This window comes from Orcinus orca, chromosome 20 (assembly GCF_937001465.1).
Source record: "Orcinus orca chromosome 20, mOrcOrc1.1, whole genome shotgun sequence".
In the NCBI taxonomy this organism is placed as follows: Eukaryota; Metazoa; Chordata; class Mammalia; order Artiodactyla; family Delphinidae; genus Orcinus; species Orcinus orca.
The window spans coordinates 25,761,679-25,783,559 of NC_064578.1; the positions used below are offsets into that span (position 1 = coordinate 25,761,679).

The 21,881-nt window shown below is 34.0% G+C and overlaps 1 long non-coding RNA gene across 1 annotated transcript in view; it reads left to right on the forward strand.

Moving 5' to 3' along the window:
- The window catches only part of LOC125962682 (uncharacterized), a 29,877-nt gene extending 16,752 nt beyond the window's left edge, over positions 1-13,125 (forward strand). The window contains exons 3-4 of the long non-coding RNA XR_007474216.1: positions 4,883-4,955; positions 13,027-13,125. This is a non-coding gene — a long non-coding RNA (uncharacterized LOC125962682). The remainder of the gene's footprint in view (positions 1-4,882; positions 4,956-13,026) is intronic.
- The last annotated feature ends 8,756 nt before the right edge of the window (positions 13,126-21,881 follow it).

Consider the following 21,881-nt stretch of genomic DNA (forward strand, 5'->3'; position numbering starts at 1 on the left):
GTGCGCACTTGAGAAGCGTAATCTGCTGTTTTCGGATGGAATGTCCTATAAATATCAATTAAATCTATCTGGCCTTATGTCATTTAAAGCTTGCGTTTCCTTATTAATTTTCTGTCTGGATGATCTGTCCATTGGTGTAAGTGAGGTGTTAAAGCCTCCCACTATTACTGTGTTACTGTCAATTTCCTCTTTTAGAGCTGTTAGCAGTTGCCTTATGTTTTGAGATGCTCCTATGTTAGGTGCATATATATTTTTAATTGTTACATCTTCAACTAGGATTGATCCCTTGATCATTATGCAGTATCCTTCCTTGTTTCTTGTAACATTCTTTATTTTAAAGTCTATTTTATCTGATATGAGTATTGCTACTCTGGCTTTCTTTTGATTTCCATTTGCATGGAATATCTTTTTCCATCCCCTCACTTTCAGTCTTTATGTGTCCCTAGGTCTGAAGTGGGTCTCTTGTACACAGCATATATATGGGTCTTGTTTTCATATCCATTCAGAGAGCCTGTGTCTTTTTTTTGGAGCATTTAATCTATTCACATTTAAGGTAATTATTGATATGTATGTTCCTATTACCCTTTTCTTGTTTGGGTTTGTTTTTGTAGGTCCTTTCTTCTCTTGTGTTTCCCACTTAGAGAAGTTCCTTTAGCATTTCTTGTAGAGCTGGTTTGGTGGTCCTGAATTCTCTTAGCTTTTGCTTGTCTGTAAAGCTTCTGATTTCTCCATAGATTCTGAATGAGATTCTTGCCAGGTAGAGTAATCTTGGTTGTAGGTTCTTCCCTTTCATCACTTTAAGTATATCATGCCACTCCCTTCTGGCTGGTAGAGTTTCTGCTGAGAAATCAGCTGTTAACCTTATGAGAGTTCCCTTGTATGTTATTTGTCGTTTTTCCCTTGTTGCTTTTAATAATTTTTCTTTGTCTTTAATTTTTGTCAGTTTGATTACTATGTGTCTCTGCATGTTTCTCCTTGGGTTTATCCTGCCTGGGACTCTCTGCTCTTCCTGAACTTGGGTGGCTATTTCCTTTCCCATGTTAGGGAAGTTTTCAACTATAATCTCTTCAAATATTTTCTTGGGTCCTTTCTCTCTCTCTTCTCCTTCTGGGACCCCTATAATGCGAATGTTGGTGCATTTAATGTTGTCCCAGAGGTCTCTTAGGCTGTATTCATTTCTTTTCTTTCTGTTTTCTTTATCTGTTCCACGGCAGTGAATTCCGCCATTCTGTCTTCCAGGTTACTTATCCATTCTTCTGCCTCAGTTATTCTGCTATTGATTCCTTCTAGTGTAGTTTTCATTTCAGTTATTGAATTGTTCATCTCTGTTTGTTTGTTCTTTAATTTTTCCAGGTCTTTGTTAAACATTTCTTGCACCTTCTAAATCTTTTTGCCTCCATTCTTTTTTTGAGGTCCTGGATCATCTTCACTATCATTACTCTGAATTCTTTTTCTGGAAGGTTGCCTATCTCCACTTCATTTAATTATTTTTCTGGGGTTTTATCTTGTTCCTTCATCTGGTACATCGTCCTCTGCCTTTTCATTTTATTGTCTTTCTTTGAATGTGGTTTTCATTCCACAGGCTGCAGGATTGTAGTTCTTCTTGCTTCTGCTATCTGCCCTCTGGTGGATGAGGCTATCTAAGAGGCTTTGGAAGTTTCCTGATGGGAGGCACTGGTGGTGGGTAGAGCTGGGTGTTGCTCTGGTGGGCAGAGCTCAGTAAATCTTTAATCCACTTGTCTGCTGATGGGTTGGGCTGAGTTCCCTTTCTGTTAGTTGTTTGGCCTGAGGTGACCCAGCACTGGAGGCTACAGACTCTTTGGTGGGGCTAATGGCGGACTCTGGAAGTGGTTATGCCAAGGAGTACTTCCCAGAACTTCTGCTGCCAGTGTCCTTGTCCCCGTGGTGACCCACAGCCACACCCCACCTCTGCAGGAGACCCTCCAACACTAGCAGGTAGGTGTGGTTCAGTCTCCTATGGGGTCACTGCTCCTTCCCCCTGGGTCCCGATGCGCACACTACTTTGTGTGTCCCTCCAAGAGTGGAGTCTCTGTTTCCCCCAGTCCTGTCAAAGTTCTGCAATCAAATCCCACTAGCCCTCAAAGTCTGATTGTCTAGGAATTCTTCCTCCTGTTTCCAGACCCCCAGGTTGGGAAGCCTGACATGGGGCTCAGAACCTTCACTGCAGTGGGTGGACTTCTGTGGTATAATTGTTCTCCAGTTTGTGAGTCACCCACCTAGAGGTTATGGGATTTGATTTTATTGTGATTGCACCCCTCCTACTGTCTCACTGCAGCTTCTCTTTTGTCTTTGGATGCAGGGTATATTTTTGGTGAGTTTCAGTGTCTTCCTGTCAATGATTGTTCAGCAGTTAGTTGTGATTCTGGTGCTCTAGCAAGAGGGAGTGAGCGCATGTCCTTCTGCTCCTCCATCTTGAACCAATATCCTCATTCTTTTATTTCTAAGAATTCCAACTTCTAATTTCAAAGATATGATTTTTTAGGTGACAATTTCTCATTTTTTTCAGACTTCTGATATCCAGAACCATAAGATAATAAGTTTATATTGTTTTAAGCCACAAATTTGTGGTAATTTAGAAAACAAGTACCTACCAAATATTATGTTATATGGCTTTCTAATTAACCAAGTACCATTTATAAATAATCATATCATTCTGGACTGCAAAGGCAACTTTATTCTAAATGAGATGACCATATGTGACTCTATTTCCAGACCCTTTATTATACTTCAGTATTCTCTTCATCTATCTTTTCACCAATATAGCACTTTCTTAATAACTGTAACGTTACAGTAAGTCTTAATATGTGGTAGTGTAAATCTGCAAGCTTCTTCTATGATAGTTTTTTTGTTTTTTGTTTTTTTTTTTACCATTTTGGTCTTTTGAAAATCTGATAATAAAATTTATATGAAAATTTGATTTCAACAATAACAAAGAATCCTACTGGAATTTTGACTGAGATTGCACTGATTTATAGAGCAATTTGGGGAAAACTGATATCTTAAAAATCCTGAATTTCAGATCTCTGAATATGGTATACCTTCCATTTAATTTAGGTCCTCTCTGTTTTTCCATTATAATGTTTTTCTCTTTCTGTGTGGATATACTACCAACTGGACTTATACTTACCTTGTGGGAAAGTTTTTAATTTCATATTCAATTCTTGAGATGTTTTTCAATTTTTTGGTCAGTTTTGGCATCAAGTGATGGTTTTCAAAGAATTCATTTATTTCCTAACGTTAAAACTATGCTGGTATCAAATTATTCATTATTGTCTCTTATTATAATTTTCTTATGTCCCTTTTACATTCTCAGTAATGGGAATATTTTTTCCTTATTTTTAGATCAGCCTTTCCAGTGGTAATTGTGATAATGGTCTTTATCATTATCTCTCCCCTTACAAAGTAATAGAAATACTATATAATGCAGACCATCATGTTTAATAACATTAGCTAAAGAGAAAGCAATGTTTATGGAATATGATGAGATCATCGTTCAAGTTATTAAGTTGCTATTAAGTAGTATTTTTGTTTGATTTGAATAGAAAATATAACCACTATCCTAATAAAGTTTATAAATATAGCCTTGTTAGTATATAAGAGCTTAATTTCAAATTTAACAATTTATACCACAACAGTTTAACATAAGGCCTATATCATCAATGATCAGTGATCAATAAAAATGCACACACTAAGAAAAGTACCATACAACAATAGGATATGCACGTTGGAAAAATATCTTTTAAAAGGCTGGCTTAAGACCTCAATTATTTGTAATACTTACAAAAATTCTGCAAAATTTATATTCTTTTGTGGTAATTCATCTCAGAATGATTAAATCAAATGCCCAAGTAAGAGGGTCATATTATGAACACTGGCCCATGAGAATTTCAAGCCTGTGTTATCTCATCTATGATACTGTTCTTCAGATGAGCAGATCACTTATCAATCTGAAATCTTCCCATGTCTATAGATTTTTAAACTATCTAACTAAAAGTTATCAAAATGGAGAAAAATCTTAAAGATCTGTTAGAAACCCAGTAATGTTTTGCTTTAGATATTTATTTTTCATTATTTACACCACTTTTTAGTATTATTGCTATTGCTCCACTGGCATTAGATATTCTTCATTTTGTCAATATCTCTGCAGATATACATATATTGCTCAATCACTTTAAAAAAAAGAGAGATGGGGTGGAAGTAGAACTAGAGATTCACTGTAGTCACCTCAAATCTCACCAATTCTCATTATACAAATCTTGCATTAGTACAGGATTAAGTGAAGGACTCTGCCTTACAATGTATTATCAACCAGACACAATGGAAGGGCAGTTCTATTAAGCATTTGTATCTTACTAATAATGAATATAATGCTGTGCTAAATGAATGATACCTTCAAAACATTTTAAACAAACTTCCTAAAATCTTTAATGCTTCGTCGAAAAGAAATACTTCATTTTACTAATTGGAGTGGTGGGATTTATCTATGTTACACTATGAATCTCAACCTATTGTTATTAATCAATCACCATAATTACAGAATAAAGTTCTTCATTTCCATTTCTTTCATAAAAATAGAAAAAATTTAGTACTTACAAACCCTATCTTGTTATTTTCATCTGTGAAAACAAGTGACTTTTTCAACATATTCCAGAAAATCAACATATAATGTATATTATATAAGAACTTAAATTAGGCTTTGAAGGAAATTGGGTAACAGTATAATTTTCTTTACTCACCTTAACTTCTGGCCAGGAAAATTGGGAAAAATGCTGGATTTCCTTGGCAGTCTCTTGGTCCACTTTCTATCCTTGGTGAAATTGCAATGCAAACTTAACAGTTCTTGACTCTGTCCTCTTTGCAGACCATGTGAAGGTGACTCTGGGACCTAGACAGAGGAAGTACAGGAGGAAGGTGATACTTTTTCTACCTCGCAGGTACTGAAAAAAAATAGCTCAATATATTCAGAATTTTTTAATTTATATAAAAATGTTTGAATAAAAAGATTCCCCTTATACAATGGTTTAAAACTTGGTCAAACTAGGATCTACAGACGAGCAGAGGAGAGGAAGAAGGAAAGAAAAGTCTGACCAAGGTTAATCCTTAGGAACCACTCAGTCATGTGTTATAAGATTCAATACCAACTGAATATTCAGCTCTGTGTTACTACAACATGATCATAGGAGACAGAAGGGAAAAGAGAGAAATATAAGCTCCAATTCCATTGCAATCTAGTAAAATATTAGTTTTTTTTCAAATATAGACATCAGGTTAATATCTCTTTAAATTACATGGTTTTAAGTAACATGGCTCCTTGAGGCCAGGTAATAATTGTCACAGCGTTAGCAACTCATGTTAAGAGAAAAAATTGTTTCCTTCATGTTTGACTCTCAGCATTTACTAGAGAGTGTTACAAATAGAAAAGGTTTCTAAAAATCTGTTGAGGACACAGATCCAGTCCCAATTCTACAGGTAATAATAATTGTATACGTTGAGAAGTTGAAACAAATTTCTCCTAAATTCAGATTTCATTCAGCCACTAATTCCCAATTTATATATGCAAAGGCTCATTGTTTCATTAAAGACCAAAGGTAACACTAAAATGTATAGGAGTTTGCTACACAGACTGGAGCCTCTGTGTTCCTCTTGTCTGAGTTGGAAAGTAAATGTAAAACTCCGATATTCTGCGTTCCTGAAGCTGGGCAAAGCAGTGGGGGTTTCAATTAAAAACCACAGGAATGGAAAGGGATACGTCAATAAAACCACAGACTTGTACGTATGGCATACTAGTTTGCAAACAAACACAGCAAGGCTTCCTGGAGTATGAGTCTATTACTGTATGTTTAAACTGAATGTGTGATGGCTGAGGTGACTATCGCAGCATGGTTTTCCCTCATTTCATGTACAGGGGAATGCAGACTTGCATCCTTGGTTCCCTGTAACAAATGAAATGAGGAAACTGCTTAACTGAAGAACGCATCACCAAAGTGGGAAAAGCTGAAATGATACTAAATCTGCCTTTTAAGTACAAACATCATTAAAGAAAGAGAATCTCAATGCTGAACTGATATGCAATCAGTAATGGTGGAAAATTAGTTTTTTCAAATATAGACATCAGGTTAACATCCATTTAAACTACATGGTTTTCACTATAAGGTTTCTACAAACAGTGTCTGACATTAGAATATATTTGTTGAGTAATCAATTGGCTATAGAGGAGTACAATCAGTACATAAAAATATTACATATTTTACAAGGATAAAACCAGAATAAAGGCAGTCAAGTTGAACAGAGCATAGGCAAAGTATTTAATTTATAATTCACGGTACATAGCTGTGTATTTTTTTAAAAGATGTGATGTGTTACAAATATTTAAGAGAAGACAGCTATGTGGGAAAAACTGGATAGTTTACTTGGTTAATTAATTAGGCTAAATGTTGCTTAACTTTGCTACCAGTTAGCAACTGGTTTCAAATATATTGGCTTCTCATTACGCTTGAACAATTCTTGAAATTAATCTTATTGACTACCTAGTGCATTCAGAGACTGTTTGAAGCTCAAAGAAAAATCCACGATATTTTTAGGTAAGGATTATCTCATTTGACTCTGACAAAGAATGCTTTCTTTCCACAGAAAACATGTTTATTTTATCCATATTGAAGGATAACAGAAATAAAAGTCAGCTTTGTTTATTTTCCAACATTTTGATGCTTACCTTATTGCACAGTCTAATGAAACATGGTGGTAGACACAGCACTTATTGTGGGGTTTATTTTATGGAGGGTTTTATTCCTGAGTAAAAGATAAAAGGCTGGGGATTGGGGGGCTTCCCTGGTGGCGCAGTGGTTGACAGTCCGCCTGCCGATGCAGGGGACACGGGTTCGTACCCTGGTCCGGGAGGATCCCACATGCCGCGGAGCGGCTGGACCCGTGAGCCATGGTCGCTGGGCCTGCGTGTCCGGAGCCTGTGCTCCGCAACGGGAGAGGCCACGACGGTGAGAGGCCCGCGTACCGCAAAAAAAAAAAAAAAAAAAAAAAAAAAAAGGCTGGGGATAAAAGTGAACATACTTTACTTTCCAAGCTTCCTATATATTGTAAAGGATATACATTGTGATACTTCAGGAAGTTCAAAGATTGTGAGATGTCTTGCACTTCCTAAACAATTAACTTTTATGAATTACAAATTTCAAAGAGTTTGATAAAGGCTTAATCCTAAATCTCTTGGTTATCTTATCAGTCAGTTGTGGGGTCTTCTGATTACTATAATGATAGAGCCCAACAACTATGGGATGTGTTATTTTGAAGTCAAAACATAAATGTACATGTGTAAAATGGAGCACAGCATCCTTGTACTTGAAAATATAATTAGAGTGAATAAAAACAGAACATAGGATAAGTTTTATCATAATCCCTTACTCACTGCTATGTCTCCAATGTTTATTCAGTCCAGTCTCTGACACATAGTACAGGTTTTATAAACAGCAGTTGGGAAGATAAATAAAGATAAATAAAAGAATTAACAAATAAAAATAGATGTTAAGTGGAAACAGATCTAAAACCTAGATTTTCTAAAATGTGCCTTCCTCTGCTTCTTTTTTAAAATTTTATTTAGTTATTTACTTATTTTAATTCACAAGACATTTTATTATATTCTTCTTCCTTTTTTTAAAACATCTTTATTGGAGTATAATTGCTTTACAGTTTTGTGTTAGTTTCTGCTGTATAACAAAGTGAATCAGCTATACATATACATATATCCCCATATCTCCTCCCTCTTGTGTCTCCCTCCCACCCTCCCTATCCCACCCCTCTAGGTGGTCACAAAGCACCGAGCTGATCTCCCTGTGCCATGCGGTTGCTTCCCACTAGCTATCTATTTTACGTTTGGTAGTGTATATATGTCCATGCCACTCTCTCACTTTGTCCCAGCTTACCCTTCCCCCTCCCCATGTCCTCAAGTCCATTCTCTACATCTGCGTCTTTATTCCTGTCCTGCCCCTAGGTTCTTCAGAAACATTGTTTTTTTTAGATTCCATATATATGTGTTAGCATACGGTATTTGTTTTTCTCTTTCTGACTTACTTCACTCTGTATCAGACTCTAGGTCCATCTACCTCACTACAAATAACTCCATTTCATTTCTTTTTATGGCTGAGTAATATTCCATTGTATATATGTGCCACATCTTCTTTATCTATTCATCTGTCAATGGACACTTAGGCTGCTTCCATGTCCTGGCTATTGTAAATAGTGCCCTCTGCTTCTTCTTTAAGGAAGCCTGTTGCATCATAAAAATCATATAAAATGCCTTGCTCCCTCAGGCACTACAATTCTGAGACAGCATCACGACCAAGCAAATGAGTTTTCACGAAGAACACCATGTTAGAAATGGACACCATAAAAAATAGTCAAAGTCCATATTTTCACAGGATAAATAGTAATACAGGAAACTCAAAAATCAGTATTTGATCTTAAGAATTATAAATATTTCTTTGAGGATCTGTAGTTGCTGCAAATTATTTTTTTAAAAAAAGAACAATTATGATTAGCCTTTATTCTTAACCTACTCAAATATATTATTAATAAAATATCAAATGTTTAATACTGAAATTCCCTAAACGCTGCTTCATTAAAATGGAGGCTTATAATAGATTATTAAAAAACAGTTAGCACAAAGCATAGTGGAGTAGCTATAAGTAGTTATTTACCTAATGTAATGTGTATACAAATTAAAAGGTTAAAGTTAATAAGAAGCTGAGAAAGCTAAACAAATTAAGACATAATGCATATATCATTTGCTAAATTGTTTGACATTTATTTAAAATAAGGAATCTCGCTAAATCAGCTCCCAACATAAAAAAGGCCTTTATGTATTAAAATATGTCAAATAAAAATTTTAAATGTTTTCAAGCTCCTAATATAAACACTGTGATTGACACATTAGAGAATACAAAAAATATTAATAATAATAATAAACTGACCATAGTTGAACTGCTGCTATGCTTCAGTAAAGTTAAACCATTTTTAACATCTCCTTACTTCATCTCACACTAACTCCTGGATTGTCTATTTTAGTGTCAATACAGACAGCAATAACTGATGTCTTTGGGCCAAGGATAGGTACCTAGGAGGACATGTACCTTGACTCATAGGTACTCATGTACCTGTGAGTCAAAACCCATTTGAGCCCAAGGTTCATACTTTTTCTCCAAACTGAAATTGAGTATACATGAAAACTTGCGCGCACACACACACACACACACATACACATATACACACACAATGCTGTATATAGCAGTGTGTCCTAGAAGAGCTATGAAGAGATTGTATCAGCATGGGAAATTATGGGGGTTTTTTTGGTCGAAGGATGAATGAAGGTTTGATGGAGGAGATGGCTTTTGAAATGAGCTTAAATGTATCAGTAGAAATTCACTGGCTCAGGTTACAGAAGACACGGCAGGCAAAGGTAAAAAAAACTGAGACAAATAAATCAAAATTTGTGGAAAAATAATCTAGGCTATTCAAATTGTTAACTAAGTTGCTAACTAAGTAGCATTTAGGATGCTGCTGGCATCTTCCTCTCTCTTCAATACCATTCCCAAAATATTAATTAATCTTAGGCCCTTATATAAAAAGGGCCATTTCTTTGAAGCATTTGCTAGATATACAAAATAATAAATACAAATCAAAGCACAATTTTGATTTAGCATCCTAAGAAGCTAACATTGCATTCCCTCTAAATTAAACAAATAAACTAAAATACTTCGTTTGAGCCTATTAAAAAGTTAGACAGCATAACTTAGATAGATAATATTTAACATGTATATTTTTAGCTTGCACTATATTATTTTATATACTTTTGTATAGTATGCACAGATGTATATAATACATAAGGGATATTTACACTATTATTTTGATCTTCAAAGATCTCAAACTCCTACACAAAGGTCAAGTTTAAAGTTGGTATCTTCCATAAATTAAATATAAATGTGTCTATCCATACTTGGGCAGTTATACACAGAGTTCAGGAAAACAGGATGTACATGAAAATAATGAACTATTTATAGACAATATTAATAATCTAGAGACATTTTTTACAGATACATAGAAATATCTGACTCTGCCTCAGTCAGCTGAGACATGTTTTATAACATAAGATATTTTTATTAGTAACAGAAGGAACATGAAGACATTTATTTACTATAAGCACATGATATAAATTTTCTAAAACCGATAGTATTAAATAAATTAGTGGTAACTACTATGGGTTTAAGATTGACATTACTGATGGAGTTTAGACCTTCCTCAATATGACAACCTTCAAGTGACAGAATCTGGAAATAAGGTAAATTTGTCCAAACTGCTTTGGGGTTAGTGGGCATAAATCTTGCCATATATACATAAGTATACATGTATATACACACACATATGTACATATGTATTACATATACAAATATAATTTATATAGACCTAATTTAAAATAGTTAAATTAGTAACAACAGTAATTAATGAACATTTCAGAAAACTCATAAAACAAAAAGAAACCTATAGAAATCATTATTATCCATCAACTCCAAACATACAGATAACAATTAATATTTTGGAATATTTTCTTCCAATATTATTCTCTCTATATATATTTACAGTACTGAATATCTATAGCTAGATGAAAAGGAGGCTTTCAAAAATAAATCAGTTACATGAATATTTTTAAAGTCATTAAATACCCTTAAATATTTTTTAAAGCATGTCTACATTTCAAGTATTGAATTTATCAAAATGTTTCATTATTTTCTCAATTATTATTTATTTAAATTATTGTTAGTCACAGTTATAAATAAAGCTGTGACACATAATATTTTTGACCATTTCTCTCATTACTGAATTCCTCAAAGTTGGATTCTTGTATAAAAGTGTCCTGACATTTTTAGAGCTCTTGATGAAGAAGGAATATAATTTTTATAGCAGTTGATATGGATTTAAATTATTTGAATGATGGGTGTTTATTGAGAGACAACTATTTCTCTTCAAATCTATCAGAATATAAGGTCAAAAATTAACTGTGTGTAAAAGTTTTATTAAAACATAGTAAGTCCAATAAAACACTTGTATTTTTTGAGCAGTACCTTTCTGCACTTTTTTGAACTTTTTGAGTAGTACTTTTCATCATTGTATTGTTACTCTCAAGCTGACTTGGATTTAAGATTCATATTGCTGGGTCAAAAAAAAAAAAACTGAAACAATTTTAGTAAATAGAATTAATTTTGAAAATGTGAAATGGTTTGTTACCACAAATATAAATTAGTCAAGTTTAATATTTTATATAAATATACCAACCATGTTAACGTTAGGTATCAGACCTAAATAATTCTGTTTGAGAAAACTGTGTGCCTACCATATCAAGCCTTCATCTGAGACTCCTGAGGCACATGTGGCATTCATCGCCAGCAACCCGCTCACAGACTAGTGATCACCCCCTTGCCAGCTGGCTGGTCGCATGGATGAATAAGGAAAAGGTTTTCATGACTGCCATAGGAGCAGTGAGTTGGCAGGGAGCAAAGTAATCTTCAACAGCCAACTGGCACCAGGGAACTCCTTAACTCTCAGAGGGTTAGCCATGCAGAGCTTACTGCCAGGAAGCCTACATTTGGAAAGGCATTCTCCCAAAGAAGCAGGCAGAGCACTCCCTTCATGAAGAACTGCCTCATTCACAGATTCAGCACCTCAGAAAACGCTGAAACCGGAAAAGCTGGCATTGCTCCTGAGGTTTACTTGCTTATTACATTGACTCATTTATTTGTTGACTTTCAGACTATTCAATTTTTAAAGATATTCAGTAGAACTCCTACCTACCAAGTGGTAGACCACCTGAGTCAGTTTGTTTTGAACAGCCCTGTTTTGTGATTGCGGTCCTAACTCATTAAAAGCGCCTCCATTCATTCCCAGCAGGGTCCTGGTTTAGATGATATAGGATATGGTCACTCAGCTGCTAACAAAATACCTAAATTGAGTTTTGGGCCAAAATAACTAAAATGACCAAAGTACCGATGCTCAATAAGAGAACAAGTGAGATGACAACCCTGTGCATTTTTTAAATTTTAGCTTTTTATTATAAAAAAATCAGATCTTTATAAGATTTAGAAATCTTATAAAATTTTATGAGTATAAATAATATATTATGGACCTCCACATACCCATCAACCAACTTCAACAACTATCAACTTTTTTTTCCTATTCTAAACTTTAACTAAATAAAACATGACTTCCTTGAATTCTCGCTCTATCACAATGTTAAGGAAGTATTTACCAGAGTTTATTCATGCAAAAGTAGTCCTGGGAATTGTTTCAAGAGAAAGAAGAGAGTTGTATATTAATCCCCTGCTTTTCACACCAAATGTTAATGCTGCTACCAAATCTTTAATAGGCTAAAGAAAGTATGTTTATGTGTGTTGGATACAGTTTTCATAAATCAAATCACACATATTAAGATCCTAGAGAATTAGTGTTAACCTAAAAAAAAAATAGTCAACTTGTAAACATAACCAGATTTTTTTAAACCACTGTCTTTGGAATGATACAGTTTTATAAAATTAAATTTTATCTAACTACCTAGGCCTCTGGGCAATCATATCAATGTATGGTTTATCTGGGACCAAGGAAAATAGCACCTTGGGAGAAGTAAACCTGTGTCGTTCTTCACGGGTGCAAACCCCAGAGAATAAGCCTAAATTTCTGTTAATGCACTCATCTACCAATCCAGTTATGAAGCACCTACTGTGTTTTTTAAGTTCTGTGCCAGAACTTCAGTGAAAAAGAAACATCGCCCAGTGGGGAAAGATATTACATGCCTATTGTCTATTTAGTTGTTTAAGTGCTTTTCATTCATTCCTTAATCATTCATTAATCATTTGTCGAGTACCTACTATTTTCAGGTCTCGTCTAAGTTTTGGGGATATAATACTGAGAGAAACACACAACATTTCTGTTCTCATGGTGCTTTCATTGTAGGTTGACTGGGGACAGCAGGCAGAACACAATGAGGAGAAGCACCAATCTGACCCGAGTGGGAAGATGTTGCAGGGAGGAAGCAAGAGGAGAAATTCCTGGATGACATAAACTTGTTCTTTAAAACAAAGAAAAGTTAGGTATGGAAGGGGAATAGAAATAAAGGAAGTCAAAAGATAGCATTTGCTAAGATTAGAAGATGGGAGAGTGTCTGTTCTAAGACTTTGTTTTACTTGACACCTCACTTATAAGCACTATGGATAAGTGTTTTGCTCTTGTTTCCAAAGTCCTAGTACAAGACTGCTCATGAAATACTTTTGACTAGATTTCTCTAAAAAGGACTGCTTCTTCCAAACAAACAAACAAACAAAAGCGTGCATTGGAGATATGAGTTGACAAGGGATTTTTCATAGTTCTCTTGGATTCCGCATCTTTCCTCCTCCCCCTAGTAATCCTCACTTCTAAGACAATAGAGTCAGCCTCATGTTTCTGTGGCCCACACTCACCATATTATCTTTAGTCATGATGACGCCACAGAAACATACTATATTCTGCCTTGTTCTGTTCAATGGCCATTTTGTTTGGTCCCTGTTTACTTCTGCCCATATGGTCACCAGCCCCCTAACCCTCCTTTTGTCCCAAGACCTGGACTACTTGTGTGTCTCATAAAAGGGTATTTTCACCTCAGGGCTTTTGCTTTTGTAGTTTCCTCTGCATGGAGCTCTCTTCCACCTGATATTCATGTAGTTTGCTCTCTCATGCCATGTTGGTGTCAGCTAAGACACTGTTTTGTCAGTGATGTTTCCTGACCACGCAAGATAAAACAGCAACCACCATTTACCTAATCACGCCTACCCTACTTTAGCCTTTTCCTTTCAATTATTATTATATTACACTCTGATACATGTTTCTTTCCCTTTTTTAACAAAATTATCTTCCTACACCAGGCTCTATACTCCATAAGGAAAGGGACTTTGTCTGTTTTAGTCACTGCTGAGTCTTCTCTACATGAAACAATTCTTGGTATAATGTAGATGCTCACTGAACAAACAAGCCAATGAATGAGGGAAACTATGCCAACCCTAGATGGTATCATGCTTTTTCTTAAAGCATTCCAATATCAAAGGGTCAGTATTAGGGAGAACATTGGTAGCAAACTGATAGAGAGTAAAGAGTTTCTATATTTGATGTTTTTAAATGACATGGATTCATAGTTGGTCCTTTCCATTTGGGCTTGCTGTGATTAATTAAATGCCCAACATGAAATGGGAAACCTTGTTGGTGTCAACCTCAGTTTCCATATCTGCAAAAGAAGTTAGGCTTAAAAACTACTATAAAATTAGAAAAGCTGTAACAATACTTCGGTTGCTAAAATAATGTCACCAGTGAATCCATTACTGTATGTGGAGTAAAATAATAAACCTTCCTTCAGGTTGAACTGTCAAAGTACAAATCTGCAGGAAGCCTCTCTTGATGAAGAGTGCAGCTCTCTTCCTCAGATTAAATTGGAAAAGTGATAATTATACCTTTCATGCATTCCAGATTTTATAGGACAGTTTCATTGTAATATCCACTTGCAAAACTGTGTGGAGTGAGGTGGTGTTAAATAGCACATATTTTTAATTTAAAATCCATTAGCATTCCACATAATTAATTAGAATTTTATACTCCAGTGACTTTTGGTTCCCTACAGAAAACTGAGCACACAGAATATAATTTGATTTAATTTTTCGTTTAGGTTTAATCTACCTTAAACATTTTTTTAAATATCTCGGGGGAAATTTTAACTACTTAAAATTTTGTGTTCTTTCTTTAGTAAACTCAGCATTCTATTCTAATATTCTTTGATGTGGGGCGGGGGCGAAGCTTAGAAAAGTATAGGTAAAGCAAAACTATTTAATGCAAGTATTTAGAATCCAAAATACAGAGTACATAGCCTTGCTATGGTAATATACTTGGGAGAAATGAGAGGTTGTGAAATTCTCCCTGTCAATTTCACACCCTTCTCTTCTTATGAGAATTATGGAACTGTATCTCCACACAGGTCTTTTAAAGTTTCAGTCTATGCCACTAAAATGATCTCTCACAAAAGGTATCACATGTATTTTACATTCTTACAACACATTTATTGTGGCTCAGGAGGCCAAGTACAGGCTCATAATTCCACTCCATAACAATTTCCAAGGGCCATTTTCTGTGGGTAAGTTTCCAGTTGGATTATTTATAACCACGGAATTAAATCACAAGGTTTGGAGCGCCTTAGCCTAACTTCAAACTGCTTTACAATGATTATAATAAATATTAGGTCTTTAGAATTCTTTGTTCAGTTTAGTGGGGTCATCAATTAAATTTTCTGTACATTTTCTTTTTACTCTAATGTTTTCTTTAATTTCTTGCCCTCTTTTAACCTTATCCTATGCCCTTTTATCTCAAAGGCTGACACATTCATATAGTATTTGTTAGATATGCAAGTAGATTTATTTATCATTCACCTGGATAAGGTTTTTCAAACTTCTTGCATTATTGTTACACTAAGTAGTCTTTCAAACATTTAGATTGAGTAGGGCCATTTAGCATTTACTAAAAACAATTATAATATTGTGACATACTTTCTACAAATGGCAATGCAGTTCAATTCAAAACAGTGGTAATAATAAGCTATTAAATAAAACACACATATACACACAAGTGCACACACATATACATACATAAAACATACAGATTTAATTAAGTCTATCAAATAACAAGCTTTGAAAATTTTAATAGAACACCAAGGATCTGTTGCTTCTTCTGTTTTACAACCAGAGATTTGAATACTATATTTCATTTTAAAATATGTTTAAAGTAGTATAAAGCAGGAGATACAGTGATCTTTTAGGTTTTCAAATCTTGGGGGACAAAATAAGATGTCATTTAGTCTCCAGATCCAAATCTGAATGAGATACTTTCCAGATATAGACATTTTACAGAATTTAAACTCATTTTGTCTATAGGTAGAATTAAAATGTTGGCTCATTTATACACATATAAATTTAGGTGGATTTAGGCTTATTTTGACTCTTAGAAATGTGCATTCAAATGTAGGGTAAATATCGTTCGATCTCAATCACAAACATTTTTTTAATATTAAGATTTGACGTATTAAACATAAAATATTCTGAAACACAAGTTAGTTAAAATTAGACAAGATCAGGTTACTATACGGGAAAACACTATTCATTGGTTTTATGTCATAATGTGAATCTGCTAATAACTACGGGAATAATTGACACTGGAGGAACAAATATAAACACGTTTAATGAGGTTATTGATTTTTTCCCTCATAAATGCTCTTACACACTTTATATCGTAAGCATATCACTAATGATGGATGTCTTTTCATTAGAGTTGGCATAATAAAGATGACAATTAATCTTTAATGCATCTGTTAGTGAAATTTAATATAGAAAAATTAATAAAGCAAACTTAATTTCATTGCTGACTCTATTATTAGCATTACATGTATTAGCAAGCAAATTCACCAATATGAACATTTATCAGGCAACTTGGTTAGGAAAGCTATGATAATGCTAAATCACTATCAGCCTGGTCAGGAGGAGAATAAAACAGTTCCTCAGAAAATAAACCAAAGCCCACAGTTTGAGAGTGTCGTAATCCTATAGGACTCATTTCTCCTTTGACACAGAGCATTCAGGACAGCTGTACAAAGGTCAGCTTGTTGAGTCGTTTCCTGATTGGCATTAAATGAATTGGGCTACTCTGGACTGTCTGTGAAGTCCTCAACAGGCTTCCGTTGGACAAGGATTGTAGAAAGGGAATTCTTATTTCTATCCACTTACACCACCAATTGTAATACACTGTCTTATTTAAGGCGTCTTCCCTCTGGAAGATAGGTATTATTCTCATCTATTCTATAGACGAGAAAACCAAGTGTCAGAGAGGTTAAGAAATATTCCATCAATGGATAGAGCTCTGATTCTAAAACAACTGGGTCTCACTCCAGTACGTCTGGTCTTTCTAACTTGAGAGGCCTGTGGCCTTGTTTTGTGTAAATTGCATTTGAGCAAAATGACACATGTTTTAAGATTCTGAAATGGGATGAAATGGTCATTTTATGAAATAAAATGTTAAGCCCAGAAAACTTTCCTCGTGTGATTAAATCTAGCTCAGATTTTATTCCGCACCAATTCATTCAAAGACATTTTTAAAGTGTCCGTCAGGTAAGCTTTGCATCTTTTTTCTTCCTCTACACAACACATGATACAACTATCCTCTGGTCTGTCATTTGTAACTATTATATCTCTAGAAAAGCATTTGTTTTAAACGGATGATTTATCACTAATTTTCAACTTTCTACACATATAGGCAGAGGATCTGAGAGAAGGCAAGCAGAAGAAACAAAACAACAGCCCAGTTTTCTGCAACTAGGGTGGTATAAAATCTTTCAAAAGGTAGCAAGTTCATCAGAGGCACCAAAAAATTTAACATATTCCTGCCATAAATATTTTTGAAGAGAAGACTGAAAAAACACAAAACAGCAACAACAAAAAGAAAATTTGCGTCAGTAATATTCCATTTTATCTTATAATGTTAAACCAATTACCTAAAAATTCTCCATCTTTATCAATCATTTATTAAGGCCACTCATTTATTCATCTGGTTTGTGCATTAAATATATGTTCAAATAAATTATACAAACTTGTGATCCAGAAAGAGGGTTGGGAATTAGAGAAAGCTTAAAAGATCACTGAAGTACATCTCCAGACTAACTGTCCCTAGAGCCTATACTGACTCAAAGCAAAACAAAACAAAAAAAACATGCACAGAACAAATATTATGTGATTTAAATTATGCCTCTATCACTGATGACCTTGGGAAGGTACTTCATATGAAGAAGCCATTTACATTTTTTAACAAGTAGAGGGCTACACATATTTAAAAAAATAATTAGAAAGGTCAACTATTAGACAAAGAAAACCCAGAGAAAGCAAAGAAAACAACACTTACTAAAAAAGAAACTAAAAGAACATTAAAAACTAAAAACTGGACATAAACCAGATATATCTGTCATGTCAATTAATATTAAAACCGTGAGAATATCTATGAAAACTTTCAGATTGGACACTATGGAAAATCAAAACCAGAAAAATTTAGGGGAATAAAAGCAAACAAAAACAAAGTAGGGCACTTGACAAAGTAGAATTCAGGCCAAAAACAAGTAAATAAACTAGACTAAGAAAGACAATTTATACTGGTGAGAGTACAACCTGCATAAACATATAACAGCTATGAATATGCATAAGCTAAATGAAGCAGCAGCAGTGGTGATAAAGCAAAAACTGTAAAAGACATCAGAGGGAAATACATAGAAATATGCAACAAGCAGGAAGCTTTAATTCACAGATATTGGACTATGAAATATCGAGTGCATAAAATTAAGTTAATAAAAGAACACTTAAAATTTTTTTAAATTTAACAAATATACATTAAATTTTCTTCCCTGAAAATAAAGAATGTACTTTATTTTCATATGCCCATGGAATAGTCACAAAATTGATCATATATATTATGCCACAAATTGTCGATAATTTTCAGAAATGTGTAAATAAAACAGTATTCTCTAATTGGATGCAATAGAACTAACACAATAAGAAAGCCAGAATAAATCATCCCTACCACCTGGCAAAAAGAGAAGTATATTACAAAACTAAGTTAGTAAGAATATAAATGAAAGACAGTAAAACAGATTATAATATTAAATATAGTAGTTAATAACAAGCCATGAGATACAGCTAAAGAGATTCTCAGAGGAAAATTTGTAGTCTTAAATTTATATGTCAATATTAGCAAAGACCTTTTTCTTTACATCAATTAGGGAGGAAAAGGGAACTAATAAGTAATTTTATAAGAGTGATGTTTTGAATGGCTACCGTAAGGCTAAAGATTAAAAAATAACTGTACATAAATATTGTACTCTAGTTTTGTTTCTCACAGAGGTATGGATTAGTAATTCTGAAACTACTTTATGTATATATATACAGTCATCCCTCAGTATCTACAGGGTATTGGTTCAGGACCTCCCACAGATACCAAGATCCTCAGCTGCTCAAGTTCCTTATATAAAATAGCTTAGTACTGCATATAACCTCCTCCCACGTATTTTAAATTATCTCTAGATTACTTATAACACCTAATACAATGTAAATGCTATGTAAACAGTTTACTAATGCACATCGAATTCAAATTTTGCTTTTAGGAATTTTCTGGAATTTTTTTTCTAAACATTCTTATTCACTGTTGGTTGAATCCACAGGTACAAAACCTGTAGATATGGAGGGCCAACTATACTAAGATTGAATTAATGAATACTGATATATATATATTCACATATAAATATGAATTCACACTGATATTACATAATAACTATACATATACATATGTAAATATATGAATATATATAAATATATACTTATATAAATGTATATATGTAAATATATATTTGTTGTATATATATGTAAATATATATATATAGCAGTTGTAACAAATTATAACAGGCTTAGTAACGTAAAACTACACAAACTTATTCTTAGAGTTCTGGAAGTCAAAAGATCAAAATGGGTCTTACTGGGCTAAAATCAATGTGTCAGCGGGGATGCGTTTTTTTTGCAGGTCCTAGGGGAGAATGTGTTTCCTTCCTTTTTCCAGCTTTAGAAGCTACCTGCATTCCTTGGTGTATGCCCCTTCCGCCAACATCAAAACTAGTAGCACAGCATAGTCACATCTCTCTCTGGCTCCTACCTCGTCTGCCTCCATCTTCCACTTTAAAGGACACTGTGATTATATTGAGCCCACCTTGATAAACTTCTTACTTTAATATTAACTATTTTCCCTTGCCAGCATGTAACCTAATATATTCATAGCTTCCAGGAATTAGAACATGGATATTGTTGGGGGGGGCAGGGGCATTATTCTGCCTACCACAAAACCTAAACTCTTTTGCAAGAAAACTCTACCAAAATTTTAAAGAGCAAATAATTCCAATGCTTTCTGAACTGTTTCAGGGAATAAAAAGAACTGAAACAATTATTTCTTTTAATCAAGCGAAAGACATTGATACTTAACTTGGCAGTGTTAGCCCGCAAAAGATGATTACAAACAAATCTCATCTCTGATAATCAAAGCAAATATCTTAAATAAAATATTAGCAACTGGAATTCAGTAGCATATCAAAAGAATAATACATCATGACCAAGTGTTACTTATCTTCTTATACAATGAAAAAGTATTTGATACAGCTAAACGTCTATTCTTTACTTTTAAAAACTTTCAAATATTAATATTATTGTGATAAAACATATATTAACCCAAAAGATAACATTAAACTTAACAAGAAAAAAAGAATAAGACTATGAAGTCTTAAGTTGGAAAAGAGGAAGTAACTGTCTTATGGTTTATAACTGAAAAACTCAAAAGAATCAACTAAAAGCCACTGTGAGAGTAATAAATACGCAGACATAGAGAACGGACTTGAGGACACGGGGAGGGGGAAGGATAAGCTGGGACAAAGTGAGAGAGTGGCATGGACATATATACACTACCAAATGTAAAACAGATAGCTAGTGGGAAGCAGCTGCATAGCACAGGGAGATCAGCTCGGTGCTTTGTGACCACCTAGAGGGGTGGGATAGGGAGGGTGGGAGGGAGGGAGACGCAAGAGGGAGGAGATATGGGGATATATGTATATGTATAGCTGATTCACTTTGTTATACAGCAGAAACTAACACACCATTGTAAAGCAATTATACTCCAATAAAGATGTAAAAAAAAAAATAATAATAAAAAAATGAAAACCACTGTTAGGAACAAAACTTGGTAATGTAGCAATGTACAAAGTTAATATTTCAGATAGTAGATTTTCTACAAGCAAACACAAACAGCTAAAAAACTTAAACTAAATATCTAAATTTACAAAATAAATATAAAACCTGTGAGGATATATATGATAAGAAATGTCTGTACACACAACCAGCTAAAAAACTTAAACTGAATATCTAAATTTACAAACTAAATATAAAACCTGTGAGGATATATTTAATAAGAAATGTCTCTATGAATTATATGGTGAAAAAACTAGCACATATGATAATTATATTTATTGAAAATATATAATGATTTCAATTCTCTCCAAATTGACTGCAATAAAAGAGTAATCTTTTATCTTTATGTTAACAAAAGGAATTAAAATTCTCATGGATCAAAACCACAATGAGATATCACTTCACACCCACCAGGATTGTTCGAACAAAAAGTCAGAAAATGATTGTATTGTTGAAGATATGGAGAAATCAGAACCTTTATACACTCCTAATAGGAAAAGAAAATGCTGTATCCACCCTGGAAAACTATCTGGAGCTTCCTCAAATAATTTAACATAGAATACCACATGACCCACCAATTCATCTCCTAGTTAAATGAAATGAAATGAAAACATATACCCACAAAAAATAATTGCACATGAATATTTATAAAAGCATTACTCAAAGTAGCCAAAAGGAGGAAACAACCTAAATGTCCACCAAGTGATGAATGGATGAACTGTGGTATATCCATACAATGGGATATTATTCAGCCTTAGAAAGGAATGGAATACTGATACATGTTACAATTTGGATGAACCCTGAAATTGCCTGCTAAGTGAAAAAAGCCAGTCACACAAGACCATATATAGTATGATTCCATTTGTATGAAATGTCCAGAATAGGAAAATCTATAGAAACAAAGAGTAGATTGGTCATTGCTTAGGGCTGTAGAGGGATGTGTAGACAGGGAGGTGACAGTTAAAAGGTACAATGTTTCTT